This window comes from Mus caroli, chromosome 13, assembly GCF_900094665.2.
Source record: "Mus caroli chromosome 13, CAROLI_EIJ_v1.1, whole genome shotgun sequence".
Classification (NCBI taxonomy): domain Eukaryota; kingdom Metazoa; phylum Chordata; class Mammalia; order Rodentia; family Muridae; genus Mus; species Mus caroli.
The window spans coordinates 104,419,408-104,430,697 of record NC_034582.1 but is presented as its reverse complement, the minus strand read 5'-3'; positions in this window follow the sequence as shown (position 1 = coordinate 104,430,697).

Genomic DNA, 11,290 nt, shown 5'->3' with positions numbered 1-11,290 from the left:
AGAGGGAGAGAGGGAGAGAGAAAGAGAGGAAGAAGAGAGGAAGAAGAGAGGAAGAAGAGAGGAAGAAGAGAGGAAGAGAGGAAGAAGAGAGGAAGAGAGGAAGAGAGGAAGAGAGGAAGAGAGGAAGAGAGGAAGAAGAGAGGAAGAGAGGAAGAGAGGAAGAAGAGAGGAAGAGAGGAGGGCAGACAGAAGGGATTGACTTTATACTTTAAACATTGATTTATTTAGCTGTCTTTTCTTCAAAAGTGACCTGGAGAGATTTCATGTCTTCTTAGATTACACAGAGCAAGAAGCTCTAGAGTTCTGTTTTGTCTGAATTTCCTGATAAGGAGAAATGGGCATGATTTAATTCTAGAACAGGCCAATCCATTAAGATAAGAAAAGCCTGATCAGAAGAGTAAGGAGACTAAATTCAGTAGAGATCATGAACTCAGGTGACAGAAGTATGCACTCCTGCTTTGTCAAGGAGAAACTCACAATGTTTGTGGCTTTCTGGGCCAGGGAGAGCCATTTTCTAGATGCTGGGATACAGATGGGGAGAGAACAATGTTGTGGTCTTCCATTGATTCTATTTTAAGAGTAAAGCATAGGGGGCATCATGTTTTAGGTGTCACATCATCTTTGAGATATCCTCTTCTCCTTTTTCTAAGAGCTGTCAATCATCTTCTCTCTTTAGGATATTTATGATTCTGTTATTTCATTGTACTTCTTCAGGTTCCCACCTTCAGAGGTATACTCAGGATATTTATGCTGCATTTTGGGAGTGCCAATTTTTCATGACCATGATAAAGAGAAATTTAGAGACAAGCTTTAAATTATTTGAGCTAGCCCTTCACTCCTCTCATCTATTTTGAATTCAGACTTCTGTGCAAAGTGTTTTTTCAATTAAGACACTTAGTAAGGTAATTATAGACAAATGAGAAATTATGTTTTATAAAATATATGTTATATAAATGATAGCTTTAGATTATGTGTGTGTAAAAATCTGAGTAGAAAGAGGAGAGAAGGCATTGGTTAATTTCTGTAGTTTATCTAAGAGGAAGGCATTAGTTAAGTGTATGCTGACTATAATATGAACGCTCCGTTGCCATCTAATGAACAATTAAGTCTGTTGGAAGTTATCACCATCAATCATGATTGGGGCTGAAAGATCCAAGAAGATATTTGAGGTTGGATATACAAGAAGACAATTTTCATCCTTGGTGAAAGTTGAGCAGGGGGCATTGATATTTCAGATACCTACTAATCACTTTGTTAGTAAATTAACGGAATCCATATTCTTCTAAAACTCAAGCAACTTACTCCAAAGAGAACAGCTCTGAACCCTCTAATCCCATTTATCATCTATGTCATTTGCTGATGAGTCCAGAATTTTTGCAGACATATTTTTTTTATATTCTTGAAAGTTATGTTTATCAACATGGGGCTAACAGAGATCCTGCCAAGTGACTGTTCAGCTCTTTTCAGGAAAGCAGTTGGATAATGATAAAAAAAAAAATGTACCCTTTGCAAAGAGACAAAGGCTATAAGCATGATTCTTAACATGGCTGCAAGTAACCCTGTCAGTTAATCAGGTTAAGAAATTTTAATTAGGATTTTGAAATTCAAAGGGGAGTCAAAAATGATAGATGTGGCTTCCCGCAAACATTGCTGAACTTATTTTCATTCTATTTTAATTTTTTTATTCTTTTAGTTAGTTTTATTTTATTCCTGTAAAACACTAAACACTTTATTAAGATTGTTTGTTAAGATCATTTTCTGGTTATATTTCTCCTTTCTATATATTTATCACCCACTTATGTCTTTTTTATATTTTTAAAATTGTGAACACCAATGTGTAGATTACTAAGATGGTTATGTATCATAGCTCCTAGTATGTATTTAGTTTCCTAATATATTTTTTAATGTTTATTCAAAGCATTTCACTATCATTTAATTTCTGGCTCACTTTTTCTCTGGCTCTAAGGAATCTGAGGTGTTTCCTGACTGCTTCCCGACCCTGTCCTTGAGGAGTGGTGGTCTGGCCCCATTGCTTTTCAGTTTGGTTGTTCATTGCTAATAACTCCAATCACCGATTGAATATCACACAGGTTTTCCTTGTTTTAAAAAGGTGTGATACAATATGTTACTAGGAAATCATACTTTTATTTTAATAATAAAGTAAAAGAAAAGCAAAGAGAGCTTCACTGTGAGAGATTCTTAGTTACTTTAAAGATTTTCATCTAGCTTTAAGTCATTTATTTATTTAAGCCCTGGAAGTTTGTCTTTTTAATTTTAATTCTTTATAATATGGTGTGTACTACTCACAGGTCTGCAGTCAAACCAATTCAAAAGCTGAAAAGTAAGATAAACACTCAAAAACCCACGAACTGAAAGTCATCATCTCTGAACATAATGATCCAATCATCTACAAAATTATTCATAAAATAGAAATGACATTTCAAACCTGGATGACTATATGAAAGAACATAAAAAATTAATATTTTAGTTGGGTGCTCAAATTACAGGAAACACCCAATTTCCGTCTAAATTATTGTTTGGACTTCCACAGAATTTTAGGATCAATCCAGATTATTTGTATAAGTTTGCCATCCTCAGAAACATAGAGACAAAGCAAGTCATGATACAAATGCTCCACATCCCACCTGTCAGTGGCTACCTAGGTAACCTGGATCGGAATTCAGATAAGCACAGTCCATAGCAACAGGAATGATGCACAGTCCATAGCAACAGGAATGAGCACAGTCCATAGCAACAGGCATGAGCACAGTCCATAGCAACAGGCATGATGCAGCACTTTATCTCTAGTAAGCGTAACTGAATAACGAAACGCTTCAGTATCTAGATAGGATCTCATCAAGGCAATACCGAAGCACCCAGGCTCTGGGGCACAATAGGGCAAAAATGTTTCACATGTGAAGCGTAGTGACAGAACCAAGAACACTTTCATCCAATATATTTCTTCTTCCAGTGTCCATTTAATTGTATCATATAGGTATATATCACTAAAAACAAGGTGAAAAGCTAGGAGATGAGTGGATAGATAAAACGGAGGATCCTCAGGCCCACCAGAGACCATCACATGAATTCTCTTAAAGCTGAAAAGAAATTCCTTATTGCTGACCAGTGGCTGCCCAAATCAGGCAGCCTCTAGCCTCTCAACTTTTTTTTTTTTTTAATGAACAAAAAACCATATCCTGGTTGCCACATTTCAGTTAGCAAGAAGCAGAAGTACAGAAGCCAAACAAGCAAGGTTAGTGCACATAGGGACTTGCTACTCAGGGAATTTCCTGGGATGGTGGGCTAAGTCTTTGCTAGATTAGGCTTCAGTTCTCATTTTGTCATATATTGGGGCCTACATGCTGGGTTTTAATGTCATAATGGTACCTCTACCCTCACATCAGTTGTGCTAAAGTATGGGGGACCTGTTATAGGGCATCTGGGTACAGCAGGTAGACTCACTTACCCTACAATGCACAGGTTTGATCTATGTCCCCTCATTTCTAATGACTTCTCATACTAGCTGTTATTTACAGTTGAAATGCTGTGTGCGGAGGTAGTTTTCAGAGGAGCTAACAGAGAATCTATGTGTAACTGGTTTAAGTATATTATTCCATATAGAAAGTAGACAGTAGGGCATGCAGTTGGGTTGGGTGATTCACAAGTCAGCTGTGTGATCAAGACCAAGGTCATCCTTTCCTTCTGTTTTTCTCAGAGTTCTCTTTGTTGTGAGTCTGTCTCTTGTAATTGGTGCAAGCATTTTACCTTTGAAAAGGTTTCTTGTTTGAACCCAGCCATTATGTGGATAAGAACTAAACACAGAAGTGTGGGAAAACCCAGGCTGCCTAGAGAAGCCGAATGTGGTGTTCTAGCCAACAGTCCCAATTAAGTTTCTGCTGACAGCTAGCATCAAAAATTAGAGTGAACGAGTTTTCAATGGAGTCCACCTTCTGGCGGTGAATCTTCCAGTTGATATTCCAGATATGAGATATGGTAGAGAAGAGTCCAGTCATCCTGTGTTGAATTTCATGTCTGCAGGATTACCAAGAAATAGCAGTTTTTATTTTAGAATAACTGAATTTAGAGATCATTTATTATGTTACAATAGATAACTATTTTGTGTATTTCAATACTTTTGTGAAACGTGTATGATTGTGAGAGATCTAAAGGGAGAATTAAAATAAGCTAACTCATATTGTATATGAGAATATAAACATGTGTACACAGACTGTAAGGAAGTCAAAGTCTACATGATTTATATTTGGCTATAGACAGACAGACAGACAGACAAAGTCAATGTCCAATTTGGGTGAGCAGTAATCTTTCTCTTCTGTTGGACTGAGCCAACTTGGTCTTATTCCAATTCTTGAACCAAAACCAGTGATCAGCAAAGGCCACATACTAATGGTTCATTTATACAGAACACAGGAACTCTTCAGCTCATTGAAGAATAGTGGATACTTAAGTCACTGCTCTGTGACCTCCTTTGCCAGTACTTGCATGGCAGCATGCAGGCCTCTAGTTGTCTATAGTCTGGCCATGTGTGATGGCAGTAGGAGGTTTTTTTGTGTGTTTATGACCTGCCAGCTATGCAGCAGCGGGCAAGTCTCTCAAAATGCTATGTTTTAATAATTAAAATACCTCTCCCTCAAACAACTGAAGAATAAAATAATAACATGTATGAGAAATAAGAGCATAGCTTGCTCAATTTCTTGCCTTTTGAGAACTCACTCGGGTCTACTCTCGTTCTGTTCAGCTACTTGTGACTTCTCTTCTTGCTTCTTGACCTATGAATACCTATTCCCAGTGAAGATGCTTCCCAGTGGCACCAGAGGCAATATTGCCCAACAGTAAATACATTTCTGTCCAACTGCATGGTATTTTTTTTTTTCAGCTACTACCCAGACCCAGATCCAAGGCTTTGAGTTGGCCCACCCCAAAATCTACATCATCTGTGAAATCTTAGAGTGGAAGGCCCAGTTCTGCTGATCCAAAGCTTCAGGGTCTCCATAATACAGAGCAAAACCACAATAACCAGGAGAATTCCCTGTGAAGATCCAGTATTGATGGTGTAGCAGAAGCCAGAGGCTTCAAACCAGACCATTGACTCGTTGCAATGAACATTTGCAAATAAAGGTGTGTGGATGGAGGGTATACACGAAGCTTCCATGATGAGATGGTTTTTATGTTTTGTTGCAGTTTGTTTATTTTTGTTTGTTTTTCATTTTCCTTGGGGGGTTGCTAGGGCAGAAGGCAGATATGAAGGGAGAGAGAGATTAGTGGGACTGGGTTTTATGATGTAAAACTCACAAAGAATCAATAAAAAGTTGAAAATAACCTGGTGGCATTTAGATTTCAGCATTCCAACAAGTCAATTAAAAATAACTTTCTAGTTTCATTTAAGTGATTGGCTATCTCCAAACAGAGGACTTCTTTTCCCCTGGCTGTTATGTGATGTGTTGGAATGGATGCTCGTACCTGGACATACCACACCAGGCCAAAGCAGTTCCACATGGCAGAGGTTTATTGGAAACAAAGAGGGGAAAGAGAGAAAACAAAGGGAAAAGGGTTTGAAAGTGGGGAAGGGTCTGTCTTTTATTTAGGCTGTGACATAACCTGTTTGCAGCTAAGTGTGGGAAGTGGACTCTATAAAGGTATATGGTTGTCATGGCAACAGGTGTCATCTGTGTGTGACATTCCTGAGTTTGGAGCCCATCTGCCAAACTGGTTCTTGATACCAACATTATGTACCTTGAGTCAGTCATTATAGCTTTCTGAATGTGAAAATTAGAACTGGAGAATCACCAAATTGCTTTGTTGTTATAATTTGATAAATTGAGCCAACTACATGGTCATTGAAAGACAGGACATTAAAGGTTATTTTGTTAAGTGGCCTATCAATCAAATCTAAAGATAACATGAACTTAGTTTCAATCTTCAGGCCACCTATAAGCAGAGATGAAGCCAGTGATATGCAATAGATGTTTGCCAGTCATCACCCTCCCTAGGCATATTAGTCTATGATTTTGTATTTAAAATTTTCTTGGAACACACTACTATTTGACTAATTATTGTGTTTGACTGTTTTTGTATACAATGACAGAACTGAGTAGCTGTGGCAGCTGACTTGACATATTAAATTTAGGAAACTTACTATTTGAGTTTCAGATAAATAATATACATATCTTTATATTAAAAATTATTCATATTTGTTTGTAGTCAGTGTGGCCGTAACTTCCACCCTGCACTGGGACAACCTAGCACACAGAGCACAATATAGTTATTACTTGGCTTTTGCTATCTACTGATATGAAAGACAAAATACGAAGAAGTATGAAATAATATTTCTGAGTTTAGGTCTACTTTAAGCACTAATCTGATGTATAATCCTGAATCAGGCCATGATTCATATCTGAAGATAATCTGGTAATAGTCACCTGTTTTCCAGGGTTGTATGAAGACATCTGGCATATTAAGGGAACAAACACTTGGAGAAAGGTATAAACAGAAGTGAGAGTGGGGTTGGCAGACTTACGTTGTGCACTGCATTATTGATGTGATCGTTAGTCTTTATACTCTGTGTGCAGGCAAGAAGAAATAGCAGCCACCACATTAAGTGCAAGCATAAGGGAGAAGAATCATACCCAGATGTTACTCATAACATTTAGTGGACTAAACAGAAATTAAATGAAACACAGGAATATAGCTTTTTATTTTCTTGCAACAAATTTATTCTAGGCAGTATTTTTCTATAGATTGGGAAAATGGTAATGCTTATTATTTTTTTTTGCCTTGAATAAAGAGTCGCTCTTCGTGGATCGTATTTGAAAATAATCAGTCTCGCTTTCCATCTCAACAGCTCTAGCTTTAGTGTGAACCGGGGCTGTGTTTCTAAGGCAGCATCACGTAAGAATCCACGTCTGTAATAAGGTAGAGGGAGCCGTTTGAACAAAAGGAAAGAGGAAGAAGTTGGTGCTTGTGTTATTCTCCCTCTGAAAGCTTTTTCTAATCTACCTGACATCCTGCTATTAAACACTTCGCCAGACTACCACTCCAGGGTGCACTGGAAATTGGGACCAAGTGTCCCTGTCAAAATCTGCCCTAATTGGAATGGTACCCTGGGCAGAGTGGAGACTATCTCATGTCCTTCCAGGACACTTCAGACGGAGTGGTACTAAGGCTTGAGAATTTATTGTTTATTTGTTTTCTCAGTGGGTGGTGATTACCTTGATATGAAATGTTTTTAATCATCTCAATATTCCCAGCCTGTGATCCTGGACTTGTAGGCTACAGATAAATGGTGATCCAATGACCTAAATAAATACCAACCTAGTGGGAACATTCTCCTGCCCTCAGATCCTGTTCTCCCTCCCTTTAGCTCATTTTTCCCCCTAAAATAATTCTGCAGCGGATGAGTAACTTGTTATAGGATGTTTATTTGGGATTATAATTTGGATTTTATTCCTTGCAACTCTTTTCTCTCTCTTGTTTATCTGGTATATGGACATGGATTTGTTGTTGTTGTTGTTGTTTTCTCAAAGGTGAGCGGTTCCACGTTGGGGAATTTGAAGCACTGCTTTCAAATACTAGTCCAGGAAATGTCTACCGAGGTGTTCCATCCGTAAATTAGACTAAACAAGTGGCTGGGCAGGGGCAGATAGTAGGGTTATTCATACCAGCTCTCAATTCTACTTCCTGGGTCAACTTGTGCAGTCATTTAAGCTCCATGGAAGCCAGTTTCCTCCAGATAACAGGAAGCAGTGTTTTTAGCAATGCTTTATAAATGGTGTACAGTAGAGCTCTGTCAAATTTGGAAACTCACTCAGAGGCACCCTAAGTATTTAGTTTTGACTGCACAATCCCCATACAAGGGCTGCGAGAATGTTGAACTTCTTAAAGAAAATTGGTGAAAAGTACATTAGAGTTCTCCTAGGACGCTCCCACAGGCAGAGAAACAGAGGCTTCACCCAGAAGGAAATGTATTTGGGTTTGGCTGTCCAGCTCCACCGGTGATGAACTAGACCACACTCTTGGAAGTACTCTGGAGGCCAGTGCAAATCACGTAGCTGGTTCTCCTGGGAATGATTTGTGTGATTGCTTAGGCTAATTTTGAAGGGAAGTCTGCACTGCATCAGCATCCTCCGAGATGACCATTGCCTCACTGAGCTTCCTTATCTGCAGTAAGCTGCTTCGGTCAGGCCGGGACATGCTGCTACTCATTACGTCTTCTAAAGCAGAGGCACTAAGGCCAAAACATACTAGAATGAGAACATAAGATCCACTTGGCCTGGGATACATGTTTCCAGAGGAAGAGCCTAAAGCTACCCTTTCTTAAACTCAAGATTGGTGGTCTGACCTGACCACCACAGACTTGGCACCGCAGCATTCAAAAGTAGTGACATCCTGGAGCAATTAGTGGGAATTTGATACTATGTTTTGATATCAGAAGTGTTAAAATGCAATGTTTGTTTCTATGTACAGTTTTTTTGAACCTGTCTCCTGATTTTTTATTTTCTTTAAAGAAATGGAAGAGAGAACTTTATACTCTAGGCAGACTTTAATATTTCCCAGCATAGCTCTGGCCCATTGCATATCTGGCCCTTATTATGAGGCCAACCACCCACATATTAAATGCATGACCTCAGGAAGTCAGGTCACAGATCCATTTTAGTGTTCATGGGTTCATAGTGTTTATATTTTTATTATATATTTTATTCATTTACATGTCAAATGCTATCCTGAAAGTCCCCTATACCGTCCTCCCGCCCTGTTCCCCAACCCACCCACTCCCACTTCCTGGCCCTGGCATTCCCCTGTACTGGGGCATATGATCTTTGCAAGACCAAGGGCCTCTTCTCCCATTGATGGCCATCTAAGCTATCCTCTGCTACATATGCAACTAGAGAGACACAGTTCTGGGGGTACTGGTTAGTTCATATTGTTGATCCTCCTATAGGGTTGCAGACCCCTTTAGCTCCTTGGTTACTTTCTCTAGCTCCTTCTTTAGGGGCCCTGTGTTCCATCTAATAGATGACTGTGAGCATCCACTTCTGTATTTGCCAGGCACTGGCATAGCCTCACAAGAGACAGCTATATCAGGGTCCTGTCAGCAAAATCTTGCCGGCATATGCAATAGTGTCTGAGTTTGGTGGTTGTATATGGGATGGATCCCTGGGTGGGGCAGCCTTTGGATGGTCCTTCCTTCAGTCTCAGCTCTGAACATTGCCTCTGTATCTTCTTCCATGGGTATTTTGTTCCCCATTATAGGAAGGAACGAAGTATCCACCCTTTGGTCTTCCTTCTTCTTGAGTTTCATGTGTTTTGCAAAATTGTATCTTAGGTATTCTAAGTTTCTGGGTTAATATCCACTTATCAGTGAGTGCATATCATGTTTGGTCTTTTGTGAATGGGTTACCTCACTCAGGATGACATCCTCCAGATCCATCCATTTGCCTAAGAATTTCATAAATTCATTGTTTTTAATTGCTGAGTAGTACTCCATTGTGTAAATGTACCACATTTTTTGTATCCATTTCTCTATTGAGGGATATCTGGGTTCTTTCCAGCTTCTGGCTATTATAAATAAGGCTGCTATGAACATAGTGGAGCATGTGTCCTTATTACAAGTTGGAGCATCTTCTGGGTATATGCCCAGGAGTGGTATTGCTGGTAACTGCTAGACTGATTTCCAGAGTGGCTGTACAGCTTGCAATCCCACCAACAATGGAGGACTGTTCCTCTTTCTCCACATCTTAGCCAGCATCTGCTGTCACCTGAATTTTTGATCTTAGCCATTCTTGTTCATGGGTTTATAATCCTGCCTTTCTTGCATGGCTACTACTATGATGCTAGTGTAGTATCATTTTAAGGTTTTGACTTCCTCACTGAAATTTGAAAACATACCTGTCTGGCTTCAATATTACTTCATACTGCAGTTTCTGGAATTTCCTCATCAAAAAATAAGCCTGAAGCCAGGTCTAAAATATGAAAAATGCAATTCCCCAGTGACATAGATGATGTAGGGCAGATGCAGAGTGAGAACGGCTTCTGAGAAACTTTGAGAGGAAATTGAAGTATGGTGTGAGCCTGGGAAAATTGAAAGTTGTCTTATTCATGCCTTTCATGTGAAAATGTAGGTTAATCATGCAAATGAAGCTGTAGTTTCTCCACCAAGAGCGAAGCCTTTTTTATTTCCCACTATGCAGATTGAGATGCCACCGGTATATGGTGGTAGGAACCAGGGATGCTTCTTCATACTCAACAATGCACAGGATGGAATCTACAGCAAAGAAGTCTCTGGCCTCAAACATCAGTAGCCAGAGTACTGTGAAAACCCCTGTGGATAGATGCTGCCAAAAGCTTTCTGAGCAAAGAATGTTGTATCTCCTAGTATGTACTTTAAAGGTTGTGCCAGGGAGAAGAGTAGAAATCAGACAGAAGTCTATTGAGGGTTCCTGCACAGGACATATTGGTATCTGAGTTATTATTGGGGGAGTGGAGGAGTGGAATGGAACATCTGTTTTGGATGCAGAAATGTCAGTGCTTGTCAATTGGATTTGAGATCTGAAGAAAGAAATGAATCAAGTTATCAAGTTGTATGCTCACATTTCTGATCTGAGAGTTTGTGGGGTGCCAAGGAGGTGAGAAAAATGGGTAGCAGCTGGATTTGGGAGCTAAGACTACAGTTTCAGTGAATCTCTATGAAGTTCAAATAAAATAGGCAGATAGTTTATATGAGGTGGGAAGTAAGAATAGAGTGTGTCTCCACAAACACACTTTCACACACAATGCGTATGAGGCAATTGCCTTGAGGGGAGAGGTTGAATTTTGTTAAATTTGGATGATTCACTTCTCTCTGAAAAGCCAGCTCTCTATGAGTGAAAGAAAGTCATAAAATTGGATAAGACTTCTGTTCAGTATCCAAACAAGTTCTTTTATTATTTTTTCTTGTGAACCCTAAAGTTTTAAATAACTCTAACCCATTGTGTTCTTTAAGGAATTATATACCAATTTCATCTATGCTTTCAGTGCTTTCATATTGTAATGTTGCCCCAGACTACAAAGGTGTGAGAAATATGAATTATAGACCATGTCAATATAGGATACTAGAAATGAAGCTGGATGATCACTGATCTTAGTACCATGGAAACCATTTTTCTTCGCAATGAGTCTCTGCCCCTTTTGTATCCTGTGTTTCTCTCTCTCTCTCTCTCTCTCTCTCTCTCTCTCTCTCTCTCTCTCTCTCTCTCTGTCTGTGTGTGTGTGTGTGTGTGTGTGTGTGTGTGAGTGT